The sequence below is a fragment of the Mizuhopecten yessoensis genome, unplaced genomic scaffold (assembly GCF_002113885.1).
Source record: "Mizuhopecten yessoensis strain PY_sf001 unplaced genomic scaffold, ASM211388v2 scaffold8103, whole genome shotgun sequence".
NCBI lineage: Eukaryota > Metazoa > Mollusca > Bivalvia > Pectinida > Pectinidae > Mizuhopecten > Mizuhopecten yessoensis.
This window is the reverse complement of record NW_018407380.1, coordinates 239084-253938: the sequence shown is the minus strand read 5'-3', so window position 1 is coordinate 253938 and position 14855 is coordinate 239084. Positions and strand designations below refer to the sequence as shown.

The 14855-nt window shown below is 36.1% G+C and overlaps 1 protein-coding gene across 2 annotated transcripts in view; it reads right to left on the bottom strand.

Annotated features, from left to right (window-relative positions):
• Positions 1-13150, bottom strand: part of LOC110454895 (organic cation transporter protein-like) — a 58796-nt gene extending 45646 nt beyond the window's left edge. For both annotated transcript variants that reach the window (XM_021504672.1, XM_021504673.1), the window contains exon 1: positions 12918-13150. The gene's annotated coding sequence lies outside the window, so the exon portion shown is untranslated. The remainder of the gene's footprint in view (positions 1-12917) is intronic.
• Between the last annotated feature and the right edge of the window lie 1705 nt (positions 13151-14855).

Sequence of the window (14855 nt, the reverse complement as noted above, 5' to 3'; positions counted from 1 at the left end):
GGTGTTATTCCCTAAGGACAAAAGTCCGAGACTTGCCAAGAAGACTGTCGCATCTGGAAACGATATAATAGATGTTTAAGTTGGCAGTCGACGGTTGCCTCCCTTCTTAATGGGGAGCTACAAACATACTCTCTGTGGCGTCTAGTCCTCTCATTAGGAAGACATCCCTACAGCATCTCACAATAGAAATAAATTTCGTTCTTTACATATGGAAGAAATATTTTACTACAATATGAACAACAATATCAGTTTAAGCTGTTAGTTTTTCTCAAGAAGCGTCTAATTCAATCAGATTTTCACTTCATGTTGTAATTTTTTCCTTATCTCCGTATCCAACGTTTCGATGTTTGCAATCGCTAATGACCCATCCCTGATATTATGCAAGCTAATGGCCGTGTCTGACTTTAGCCGCGTTCATTTTTAGCATGCATTGTTATTTTCGAGGTAGGTTACCTTGCTATTGTTTACATCAGATTGTACATAACAAAGAGCCCGGCAGCAGAATACAAACGATGGAAGATAAACAACATAGAAAAATCTGTTTATTTGTCGTTTATAACGATGAAGGAATGTATACAAAGAGCGTTATATTTATGTTTGCGTATTAACCAGTTTGTATCTACCGGTGGACAAACTTACAAACAGATATGCATTGTTTCGACACATGATAGCTGCACGTGTGCAGTCAGTGCCGTTTCTTTTCACTTAAAGCGACAAATATTTGCGCTTTTCACTTAAAGCGACAAATATTTGCGCAAGTACGTTTTTATGGAACCCATTCATTGTTATCAGTTGCATCTTGTGAATGTGGATTCCAACATGAAATCATTGTCACCATGTTTGCATAGTCTTCAGTACAGCTTATATAGTGTAGGCCTACGATACGACTATAGTGTCAACATTCGGAAGAGCATCCCAAATTATATGGTATATGGTGAGTTGGGAAGGTATCCCCTTGAAATTGAAATCAGTGTTAGAATGGTTAAGTTCTGGCATAAGCTTATAACGGGTGGATCGAAATTATCTAGTGTAATGTATAAGTTAATGTACAATTTGAACCAGAATTCTGTATTAAGTTTTAAATGGTTAACGTGTGTATACGAGATATTTTAAACAGTACTGGATTTAATAATTTATGGACTTTCCAAATATCATATAAAGTTAATAGACAATGCTTCAAAACTATCAAGACGCAGAGATTATGCGATCAACTCATTCAAAGTTGGTTTCATGATGTTGAAACCTCCTCGCGAGGGCAAGTTTACTCCTTATTCAAATATCAGTTTAATATATCCATATCTTTTAAAGCTTAATCGTAATGAACGAAAAGTAATATGTAAATTTAGAACATTGAACATAAAATTTCCTATAGAAACAGGAAGACGGAGGAAAAATTAAGTCCCCTATGTAATAACTGTGTTGGGGACGAATACCACTACTTATACCAATGTACTAAATGTATCTGTTGTAGCTCTTATATAACTTTATATACCAAATTATCATTATGTCAACCCAACTTATATCAAAATGAAAGAAATGTTCTCAATATGTAACACGGTACTTTTAACAAAAGTAAGTAAATTTGTACAAAGAGTAATGAAGCTACTTAATATCTAAAATAAATTAGCTAAAAGAATTATTGAAATGGGTTGTTATTGTTTAAATTGTATCAGGTGTCACATTATGTGTGTTCTATGTCCATCAATGTATACTTTGTAATATGTGACCTCTTGTTACGCACGTATACGTGTGGCGTGAGTGTAAAAATAAAACTTGAAACTTGTGATCAGCTGTTGCATTGACTGTCTTATTCACGTGCTGTAGGTTTGCGATGTGGTTGTCAATTATAACGACATTTTAGGCTGACTCTGCGTTTGAATTGAATACTGTTACAGCTATGTGGTTTGAAGACAAACACCGACATGATTCGGATTATATTCCAATGAGGTATACAAAATATGTATTCCTTTAACGCAGTGGTATTTAATTTTATGACCAGTTTGAACAAGTTTAACAACGGTGTCGTTCAATGTAATTAACTGTATTTACAGGTTTTAGTATCTGTATTATTTAAATCCGTTTAAAATCAGACGGAATCCAGTTTCTGCTCAGTCTGAAACCAACAAAAAAGGACACCTCCACATTATGTTTATCAATGTTTAAATTAAGCATGATAAACTATCTTTAATGTTGAACGTAGGCCAAAAGTCTCATAAAATGCAGAAGTACGACCGTAATTAATAGTAGGTTTATATGTGTGGATGAACGCTCCCATACGATAGCATGCAATAGCTATCGTCTGAAGGAGTGACTGGCACCGACACAGAACAAACATGTTGACAATGGCCTGGAATCTGTGGTGTGTGGCGTTACGGGCTATCTGTGTTCGCTATCTTGGCTAGCTATGGGTAAGCCATCACTAGTGTTCCTGACAGTGTACACCGATGTCGGCGCGTGAACGAACATGACATGCTTGTCGTTCGATGTAAAATAGTATCCATTCTGTCAGCAACAAAATCCAACATGGCGTTAACGACACACATGTGCGACCCTCAGTAACTGGTGCTCATAAACGTACGTGTTAAGTAAGAGAGGTCCCTGTTGTGTTGGTAACGTAAGTTGGCCAATATTTCAACATCTTCGTTGTTGAGAGAAACACGTTAAAAGGTTTGTCATGTTTAGGGAAAATGAAAATGTCTTGTGTAGAAAAGAAATATGGGAAATTACGAATAAAAAAACATGCTTATATTTCATAATTTTTAAATTGATGGTTGCATTCTTAGTTGGAAAGATATTATGAACAGCATTTATTTCAATGTGACAACGAACCAGCACTACTTGAATGGGACTTTGGTTGGGGACGACACGAAAATCACGTTGGACGGGTCCATGGGTTGACTGAAGTGGGTTAGCAATAAAAACGTGTTCTTTGGTCTCGTTGTAAATTTTAAATGTCAGAATTTGTGTGGTTCATTCGTGAAACATTCAATGCCTTCGGCGAGATGGGGCCAATACAAGGATGATACTCACAAAACAATGTGTCGCATGATAAAATAATGTACACAGTTGGTTTACGACAAGAACAATCATGTCCAACAACACAATATTTGAATATAAAACGTCGCCACTTTAAAGGCCGAGTTGGTGGGTTAAACTAGACAATAACACTGAGGCCATACCCCTGTGAACTCGATCCTGACCTAGGGGATAAAATCGCCCTAAAACCAAAGCATTGTCAACGTAAAGCACTGGATAGTATAGTGATTATGGTGGCATATTTCTGCCATCAACTGAAGAGTTACATATGTGGACATACATTTTAAAAGGTATCGACAAACTCCGAGGATTTTTCACATATTTTCATATCATGTTGACATACGTACTCTCAGATAATGTCGAGAAAATTCCCAAATAATATCGACATACATGAATTCCCAGATAATGTCGACAGTAAACCACATTTGTGTGGCTAATGTTGGTAGGTAACTCGATTATTATCGTGTTAAGTCGACTTGCTGACATACATATGTACCAAGTCCAAAACGAGGCATTTTGTATGACGTCCTATTAACAGCTAAGGTCATTTAAGGACGTGCCTCCTTGTGCGTAATGCATGCGTGCTTGTATGTATGTGGACTGGGGGCAGGGTATATTGGTGTATCTGCCTCCTTTTGATAGCGCGGATCTGATGTCGACTTCAGAGAGCTACCTCACTGGACTTGACCTTATCCGTATAAGATACTATTAAATTACATAATGATTTCTATGAAAACGATTGGCTCATTACCCATGTTCTACTTTGCTGTACAGGTAAGTGACAAGTCAATATCACACATTTGAACATTAACACAACAAAAAGCCGGACTTCCGTGTTCACGTGATAACTGTATACCGTCAAATTACACTTGGCAAATACAAGATATCGACACATTCATAGATAATGTCGACAAATTTCAAAACGTATGCCGAAATTCTGTAATCGTAAGTCAATTGCAGAACGATGCCACCAATCTTTGTTTACCATGACCCAATACTAGCCTGGGTCGGAGTTACCCTGATCGTAGCCTTGACTCCAAGGCGATGGCTACTAACAGTATCATACATTGGACTAGTGTCCAGCTGGAGTGGAAATAGAAGCTTTCTCCTGACCTCATTCTTAACGGAAAATAAATCCCATGTATCATAACTTTATCATAATAGAATGTCACCAAGTAAAGCAATATATTTCCAATAGTAGTCGTAGACTAAAGGTATGAGGTCGAAAACGGTGAATTAGGGTTTAAGCTAGTTATTGTTTTAATTTTAAATTATGATCAACAATAATAACGAGAAGTGTTATTGTCGGTAAAATTTGACTTGATATAATCATTTAACTCCGTTTGTTTTTCCCATTCGTTCTGTCTTAAACGAAAACTGAAGGTAATAACCAGCGAGTGCTGGTAATACCGTGATTTGTAGTAGGAAAAATGCATTGGTATGATTTCTTTGGTAAGGCAAAAAAAAATCATAACGAAGTTCTTACTTTGTGATAGCACAGGTCATTTCTCGGTACTGGCGTGTATATAGCTATAACTATGTCACCTTTCTGTAAGTAAATAACTATGTAACATACTCATGTGAGTAAATAACTATGTAACACACTCATGTGAGTAAATAACTATGTAACACGCATGTGAGTAAATAACTAGGTAACATACTCATGTGAGTAAATAAATATATAACCTATTCATGTGAGTAAATTACTACGAAACATACTCATGTGAGTAAATAAATATATAACATACTACTCATGTGAGTAAATAACTATGTAACATACCTCTGTGAGTAAATAACTATGTAACATACTCATGTTAGTAAACAACTATATCACAACTCATGTGAGTAAATAACTATGTAACATACCCATGTGAGTAAATAACTATGTAACATACTCATGTGAGAAAATAACTATATAACATACTCATGTGAGTAAATACCTATGTAACATATTCATGTGAGTAAATAACTATATCACAACTCATGTGAGTAAATAACTATGTAACATACTCATGGGAGTAAATAACTACGTAACATAATCATGTGAGTAAATAACTATGTAACATACCCATGTGAGTAAATAACTATGTAACATACTCATGGGAGTAAATAACTACGTAACATAATCATGTGAGTAAATAACTATGTAACATACCCATGTGAGTAAATAACTATGTAACATACCTATGTGAGTAAATAACTATATCACAACTTATTTGAGTAAATAACTATGTAACATACTCATGTGAGTAAGTAACTACGTAACATAATCATGTGAGTAAATAACTATGTAACATACTCATGGGAGTAAATAACTACGTAACATAATCATGTGAGTAAATAACTATGTAACATACCTCTGTGAGTAAATAACTATGTAACATACTCATGTGAGTGAATAAATAAATAACATACTCATGTGAGTAAATAACTATATAACATAATCATGTGAGTAAATAACTATGTAACATACTCATGGGAGTAAATAACTACGTAACATAATCATGTGAGTAAATAACTATGTAACATACTCATGTTAGTAAACAACTATATCACAACTCATGTGAGTAAATAACTATATAACATACTCGTGTGAGTAAATAACTAGGTAACATACTCATGTGAGTAAATAAATATATAACCTATTCATGTGAGTAAATTACTACGAAACATACTCATGTGAGTAAATAAATATATAACCTATTCATGTGAGTAAATTACTACGAAACATACTCATGTGAGTAAATAAATATATAACATATTCATGCGAGTAAATTACTACGAAACATACTCATGTGAGTAAATAAATATATAACCTATTCATGTGAGTAAATTACTACGAAACATACTCATGTGAGTAAATAAATATATAACCTATTCATGTGAGTAAATTACTACGAAACATACTCATGTGAGTAAATAAATATATAACCTATTCATGTGAGTAAATTACTACGAAACATACTCATGTGAGTAAATAAATATATAACATACATATAACATACTCATGTGAGTAAATAAATATATAACATATTCATGCGAGTAAATTACTACGAAACATACTCATGTGAGTAAATAAATATATAACCTATTCATGTGAGTAAATTACTACGAAACATACTCATGTGAGTAAATAAATATATAACCTATTCATGTGAGTAAATTACTACGAAACATACTCATGTGAGTAAATAAATATATAACCTATTCATGTGAGTAAATTACTACGAAACATACTCATGTGAGTAAATAAATATATAACATACATATAACATACTCATGTGAGTAAATAAATATATAACCTATTCATGTGAGTAAATTACTACGAAACATACTCATGTGAGTAAATAAATATATAACATATTCATGCGAGTAAATTACTACGAAACATACTCATGTGAGTAAATAAATATATAACATATTCATGCGAGTAAATTACTACGAAACATACTCATGTGAGTAAATAAATATATAACCTATTCATGTGAGTAAATTACTACGAAACATACTCATGTGAGTAAATAAATATATAACATATTCATGTGAGTAAATAACTACGAAACATACTCATGTGAGTAAATAAATATATAACATATTCATGCGAGTAAATTACTACGAAACATACTCATGTGAGTAAATAAATATATAACATATTCATGCGAGTAAATTACTACGAAACATACTCATGTGAGTAAATAAATATATAACCTATTCATGTGAGTAAATTACTACGAAACATACTCATGTGAGTAAATAAATATATAACATATTCATGTGAGTAAATAACTACGTAACATACTCATGTGAGTAAATAAATATATAACATATTCATGTGAGTAAATTACTACGTAACATACTCATGTGAGTAAATAAATATATAACATACTCATGTGAGTAAATAACTAAATAACATACCCATGTGAGTAAATAACTATGTAACATACCTCTGTGAGTAAATAACTATGTAACATACTCATGTTAGTAAATAACTATGTAACATACTCATGTTAGTAAATAACTATGTAACATACTCATGTGAGTAAACAACTATGTAACACTCATGTGAGTAAATAACTATGTAACACTCATGTGAGTAAATAACTATGTAACACTCATGTGAGTAAATAACTATGTAACATTCTCATGTGAGTAAATAACAATGTAACATACTCATGTGAGTAAACAACTATATAACATACTCATGTGAGTAAATAAATATATAACATACTCATGTGAGTAAATAACTATGTCACATACTCATGTGAGTAAATAACTATATAACATAATCATGTGAGTAAATAACTATGTAACATACTCATGTGAGTAAATAACAATGTAACATAACCATGTGAGTAAACAACTATATCATAGACTCATGTGAGTAAACACGTATGTCACATACTCACATGTGAGTAAAAAATATTTCATACTCTTATGAGTAACTTATTCAATAATGCTTCTGTGAGTAAATATAATATAGTTATGTGAGTAACTCTTGTTAATAAGGAACTGCAATATTAAAAATGAGGTAATAACAATTACGTATTTCTGTTAGTAACTAGTTGTAACATTACAATTGAGTATTAGTCTTGGTCTCTTAATTTAACAGCAATAATAAGAAACATGGATTTACATGAAAGATATCTTATTTATCAATATGTAAACAACACGAATTTTGTCAATTCAGCTATGGCATAAATATCCGCATTGTACAAAATAGGCAATGCCAGCAGACTGTGTACTTCCGCCAAAGCCCGCAGTCAAATTTATGGTGCCGCATAGCCCCAAAAAATAGTTCGCTTATCTTTAAACAACAAGGGGTCCAGGGCGACACTGTTCTCGCGGAGAAACAATATGGATACACTGAGCCTGGATCAATTATTTACTGCGTGGATGTTATAGTTCCGAAACAGACTTCCATCAGGGAATATAACTGGTTTCGGGAACATGCGGTTCTACTTTTCCACAAAATCGATTAGACAGACACCTTACCCTGACAGATTTGGTAAACATAGGGACTATGAGCCAAATCATACAGACATCTTCACAAGACATCGGGCAATAAACAATTGCCATCGTTGGTTTTTCTTCATATTAGGCGCTCAAGGACTCCAAGTCCTTCGATTTCGTGTTCAGATTCCGAGTATCGCTTGAGTGACTTGAAGGCAGTTGCGACTTGAAGGCAGTTGTGAATTATCTGTGCACTGCAGCATGTTATACCCACGGATTTGAGATCAACTGTGCTGTTCTGTTTGTTTGCTAAAACTTCGTATATAACAGGTCATTATCATCTGCATACTCAGTACCTTATTAACCAAACGACCGCTATTCCACGTCAATATGTGTTCATCATGGTCTCATTAAGAATTCGGTGTCAGTGGAATATTCACTTGAAACATTACAATGTTCGAATGAGGCTGGACTTTTGAGACAAAATATATAACAATACAAATGTCAACGTATGCCTATAGTGTCTTGGCGCACCCAGTGTATGCATGCTCTGTGTGGAAGGGCCCAGTGCGCTAATAACACTAGATATGTGTGTGTGTGCGGGGGGGGGGGGGGGGGGGGGGGAGGTTAGAAGCCGCCTGTGCTACATCAACATGTACACATATTCACACAATTGAGCAGCACAGCGTTAAAATAACAGCCATCGAGCTAACAAAAATCAATGTTGCTTCCTAACACAAAATTGTACACCACTCCGCGAGGTACTGATTTCATTTACACCGTATCAGATCCAAAATCGATGACTTGTTTTCCGTCATTTTGGACAATTATGAGACATGATTGTCGTGTTTCCCTAACCTCGACTTTCATGCATCGGCTGTTTATCAATAACCACTATGCATGCAATGTCTTGGGTCAAATATTCCAAATATGTTTATTGCATAATTTACATAATATTATCATCATTACCTGACGAAGATTAGGCTAGGCATGGTGTGAATTTCACAATGTTATAGTGGGGTGTTTTTGTCAAATTTACCCTGTCACTACGATCATTATTAACGCTATGTTGAGTTTCTACGATCAACTGACATATATCCTGTTATGTGTGGTTCATTTTGATAACTTCAAATTGGAAACTGCGTACCTGCATACAGATAGCTTAAATAAATATTTTCTAAAATGAATTCTGTACCATGTGGAACTTTCATGGGAAAATAATGATAAAATAAACAACCAAAAACATTAGCATTGTTCTGAGAGTAAAAATGCGACGGGCCAAACTAGGATTCGAAGCCTGGTCCTCCTATCAGAATGGAGTCGCTCTTTTCACCTGTAAGTGCTTTATGTACCTGGTTTCCAACAGGGATCGAACCTGGGGGCCAACACACTATTAACCAAAATCACAACAAACGTTCATTGGGAACCGTTCGGATCGTGTACTGCGAACCCCACCTTAGAGTATCGAGTTAAAGGTATATTTCAGTCAAAACAGAATCATGTTCAATTGAGCACCTGGTGAAGACATGGGACTATTATCCGTCAGTTTACTAATTATTTATTGTGTAGAGATTGGCACGATTCCAAACAATATTTCTATATATATAATATATCTTTTATGTTATTGAAAACCAGTTTGAGTGTGCATTTGGTTGGTTTTTTTTGTTTGATTTTCATTGCCGTTGTTGAAACAATGTTCAAGTAATGGTAGTATAAAGCTTAAAAATACAAAATAGATAATAACATACATCTTGATAAATATCAATATTTTAGTATTCGCCACATTGTACGCGCCACTGCTCTATCGTGTTGACTTCGCCGTATTCCCCGTCTGGTCTTTACAACCTCACTTCCGACAAATCTGTCGAAGACACAATAAAACGGTCTACAATGAAATGATTTCGATGACAGCTGCAACTTGTGATGTGAACATCTCCATTGTCCACGTATCATACATAGAAGACTGGTAGTAGATATATTTCGCACCCAATGATGATGAACAGTTATCGTCGTTGCTGCAAATTTAAAGCTTCAAGCTACACTTCATTGACGGATTGCATTGCAGTGACAATCACCAGCGTGAAGTTGGTTACTTATTCAATATTGGGCTAGCCCAATATTGAATAAGTAACCAACTTCACGCTGGTGTGACAATCTGTGGGCAAACACGTCAAATGTCAATTCCAAAATAAATGTAGCTTTTATATAAATGTTTTGTCAGAACTTAAATATTTATAATTTATTTTCAAAAAAACGACGTTTCGGTACAGTATGGATTCACCTGTGCGACATGGTAGGAACTAAAGAGGGTGGGACTTATACGACATGGTAGGAACAAAAGACTACAGGGTTGTCAACGGTTAACCGGTTACTTGTTCGGAAGACCACGAACCTGTTACCGAAATCAATATCCGAACAGTTGGACATTTATTTACCCCTTTTGGGAGCCCCATGTTTCCCTGATGCAAAAAAAAAAAAAAACGTTTTGTAAGGAAAACAGTGTTCAGGCTGACACATTAGTGTTATTTTTGTACTTTATTGTAAATATTGAGTAGGAGATGCCACCAGCACCATGAAAAAAAACTAAACAGAATTTTATAGGAAACCAGAATACAAATTTGTGAAATATCATTTTTTAATGGTAGAACTCGCTTTTACATGCGATATGTAAATATAATCTGAAGAGTACACACTTGAATGAGCAAGCATGTAATAAAAACAGTCATATTGTGTTCTAATAAAGCACCATATTACCGCATATAACTTCGAGTACATATAACTCTATTTGAATTCCGTCTTACTGTATTCCGACATTTGTTGTCCAGGAAATATACTTATTGAGGTTACATGTAACTATTTCCTACGTTTAGCTTCGAATACGCGAGAACACTATCATGTTAACTAATATACGTTTTCAATAGAACACTATCATGTTAACAACTATTCAATTTTCAATAGAACACTTGCATGTTAACAAATATTCAATTTTCAATAGAACACTTGCAATACATATAACGTAGTGTCGTTGGTTATTATCTGATTACCATATTGACCGGTTATCCGGTTACTCGACCGGAAGATTGTTAAAGTAACCAGTTACCAAATTTTGACCGGTTTGACAACCATCTCTAGTCCATAACCAACAGGTACCAACAACAGAGCTTAGAAAATATCTAGATATCGTTAGGTCGAAATCGGGCTCGACACACGAATCAAATCTATTGTGACCGTTCCGTTGTTCACAACAACAATGCGGATACAGCTTCTCTACCTACGCTAGCGACTAAAATCATACCCCCGTGGTGGTCTCCATGATGATTTTATACCCTCTAATGACCATTTTATTTATATTGGAGCATTATGAAATAAATGATCGGGTTGGCTCTTTTTTGGAGAGTAGCCAATCAGCTCGCTTGTTTCATTTTGGCTGGGAGAGGTATCTTAGAAGATCAGTATGGTTAAGATCACGTCGGAGTATTCAGTGGCAATATGTTGTCTTCTTCCTGACAATTTATCAAGCCTTGTTATGATAAGGGATTTATAAGTACCTCGAATATAATTGGATTTGATTTGTTAGCTTAAAGGTCATTGTTACTTCCTCAAAAACAACATTATAATCACGAGGACGGCAATGTGTTCTGTCCCCAGGCCGGGACATACCAAAGTCCTTAAAGATGGTGGTTTTTATTCCCTGTTCTTAACGTTCAGCATTTAGGATAGAGGCAACAACTGGTTCACCCGTTTTCAGCATAACGTGATCGGATGGAATGCTGGGTGCCTTCGGCATGGTATTTCAGTGAGATAACACTTTAAAGTCGGCATTAGATCCGAGCTATAACAAGAAGGCAAACAAACCAACAGACCCTGCCTCCAGCACACATACACACATGCACGCGTACACACAACACACATGGAAGCACATCCTTAAATGACCTTTGCTATTGATAGGACGTTAATCCATGTAAAAACAACCATCGCGTATACAGTGAAAGGAACTAACATGAAAAACTACAGAACTCACATACCCAGCAAGGTCCCTGTAAGTGTTTGTCTTTTTAGCGGCTTAAAGCCAAGTATATCATAACGCCGTTATGTAATACATTTATTACACCATCAGTAAACTAGCTGAAAATCATAAAAATTTACTACACGCTGAGCGCGAACACTCGTCATGGGCACTTGTAACGCTGGGAGGTGGTTAGTCTGGATCTTTACCGTGCTTACTTCGACCCATCTACCCCGAGCTAGGACGGGTCGAATCAATCGCGGAGGAGAACCAGACCTAGAGCGGTAATGGTCGCGTATATGACTACGACTTATCAAAACCATCTGTGGGAGAACAGTCTACGACCGTATGAGAGAAGCAGATTGAGGTTGTTTTGAAAAAAAGGATTTGGAAGATTTCTAAAAAGATTCCTAAAATTAATTCATGTACTAAGAAATAAATCCGGTTCACCAGATACTATACCGCGCAATTGTACATTTGTCAGCCATTTTCCGAGGTCAGTCTGGTTTCGGTTTAATGATTCACCATATCCCCTTTCCATCTGTCTAGCCACTCCTCACGGCACTGCACTCTTTAAACTAATGAGTCGACAGTCAAAATAGAATAATATTTACGTTCTTTGTCTATTTCCCACGCATCGTTCTGTACTCCACCATCCATTTACCGTTCTTATAACTCTCAAGCCTTTATGTGCCCCATGAAATCCATTCTGTGACTCCTCGTTCGTTCTCTCCTAAAGTGCGCGTGCACACATGTATACGAGTATCTGTACAGGCTACCTTATCAATCAAATCGACAGCGATCAATTATCGACTGTATAAAACGTCCTGTTTTAATGCTCATATATACAAGGTTTTCTCGAACAATTCTAGATATGCAAAACAGAATTCAACATTCCTGTATATAAACTTATTGAATCACTTACCTATTTGCCTTGGAACTGTCGGGCACCTTCCCGTGCGTCAGCCTTTGTTAGACTGTACGCCAGGTAGCATGCTCTGTGCTAAGACTGTAAGCCGGATTGTTTAGGCTGCGTTACGTGTGAGTACTATTCACGTGTCCTGTCACCTCTGAAAATCACTGGCTTGTAAAAGTTGATTGCAAATACGTTATGTTATGAACGTTCTGGGTTATGGTGTAATAATGGGAAAGATCAGACAGTTCTATACTATTTTACCCCAGACCACGATTCTTAACAATACCATTGAATTTAATTTGAATGTGTGCCAGCTCAAAGTACAATAAATCTTCTATTCTGTCTGGTCCGTTTAAATCACAATGATTTAAGCAAGCTAGGGCGCGTTGATTATCTGCACACTGACAAAAGTTCAATGAATTCTTGAATGATTAAACAACTCAAATTTATCGTATAGATCTTATTCTTCTAAAGTCCAACCATCCTATTTGTCCTATATCGATCCCATCGTGTTTAATTCCCATCAGGTCGTATTAGTCCCACCCTCTTTAGTTCCCACCATGTCTAATAGTCCCACCCTCTTTAGTTCCCACCATGTCGTATTAGTCCCACCCTCTTTAGTTCCCACCATGTCGTATTAGTCCCACCGTCTTTAGTTCCCACCATGTCGTATTAATCCCACCCTCTTTAGTTCCTACCATGTCGTATTAGTCCCACCCTATTTAGTTCCCACCATGTCGTATTAGTCCCACCCTCTTAAGTTCCCACCATGTCGTATTAGTCCCACCCTCTTTAGTTCCCACCATGTCGTATTAGTCCCACCCTCTTTAGTTCCAACCATGTCGTATTAGTCCCACCCTCTTAAGTTCCCACCATGTCAGATATGTCCCACCCTCTTTAGTTCCCACCATGTCGTATAAGTCCCACCCTATTTAGTTACCACCATGTCAGATAAGTCCCATCCTTTATAGTTCCTACCATGTCGAATACGTCCAACCCTCTTTAGTTTCCACCATGTCATATAAGTACCATCTTATTTAGTTCCCATCTTGTCAGAAAAGTCCCACCCTCTTTAGTTCCTACTACGTCATATAAGTAGGGAGGCTGGGATCTACTTGTATAAAACTTGATGGGAACTACAAGAATGATATCTTAAGGACATGGTGGGAATACGAAGAATAAACCTTAACGACATGGTAGGCACTAAAGCGGGTCGGACTTCAACATCTTGGTGAAAACTAAAAAGGATGGGACTTAAACATCTTGGTGGGAACTAAAGAGGGTGGGACTTATATAACATGGTGGAAACTAAATATGATAGGACTAATACGACATGGTAGGCACTAAAGAGGGTGGGACATTAACGACCTGGTGGAAACTAAAGAGGATGGGACTTAAACATCTTGGTGGGAACTAAAGAGGGTCGGACTTATACGACACGGTGGGAACTAAAGAGGGTGGGATTTATACGTCATGATGATAACTAAAGAGGGAGGGGCTTATATAAAACATGGTGGTAACTAAAAAGGATGGGATTTATACAACATGTAGGGAACTAAAGAGGACGGGACTCATACGTCATGATGATAACTAAAGAGGGATGGGCTTATATATAACATGGTGGTAACTAAAAAGGGTGGGATTTATACAACATGTAGGGAACTAAAGAGGATGGGACTTATATGACATGACGGGAACTAAAGAGTGTGGGACTTGTACGAAATGGAGGGAACTAAAAAGGGTGGGATTTATACAACATGTAGGGAACTAAAGAGGATGGGACTTATATGACATGACGGGAACTAAAGAGTGTGGGACTTGTACGAAATGGAGGGAACTAAAAAGGGTGGGATTTATACAACATGTAGGGAACTAAAGAGGTTAGGACTTATATGACATGACGGGAACTAAAGAGTGTGGGACTTGTACGAAATGGAGGGAACTAAA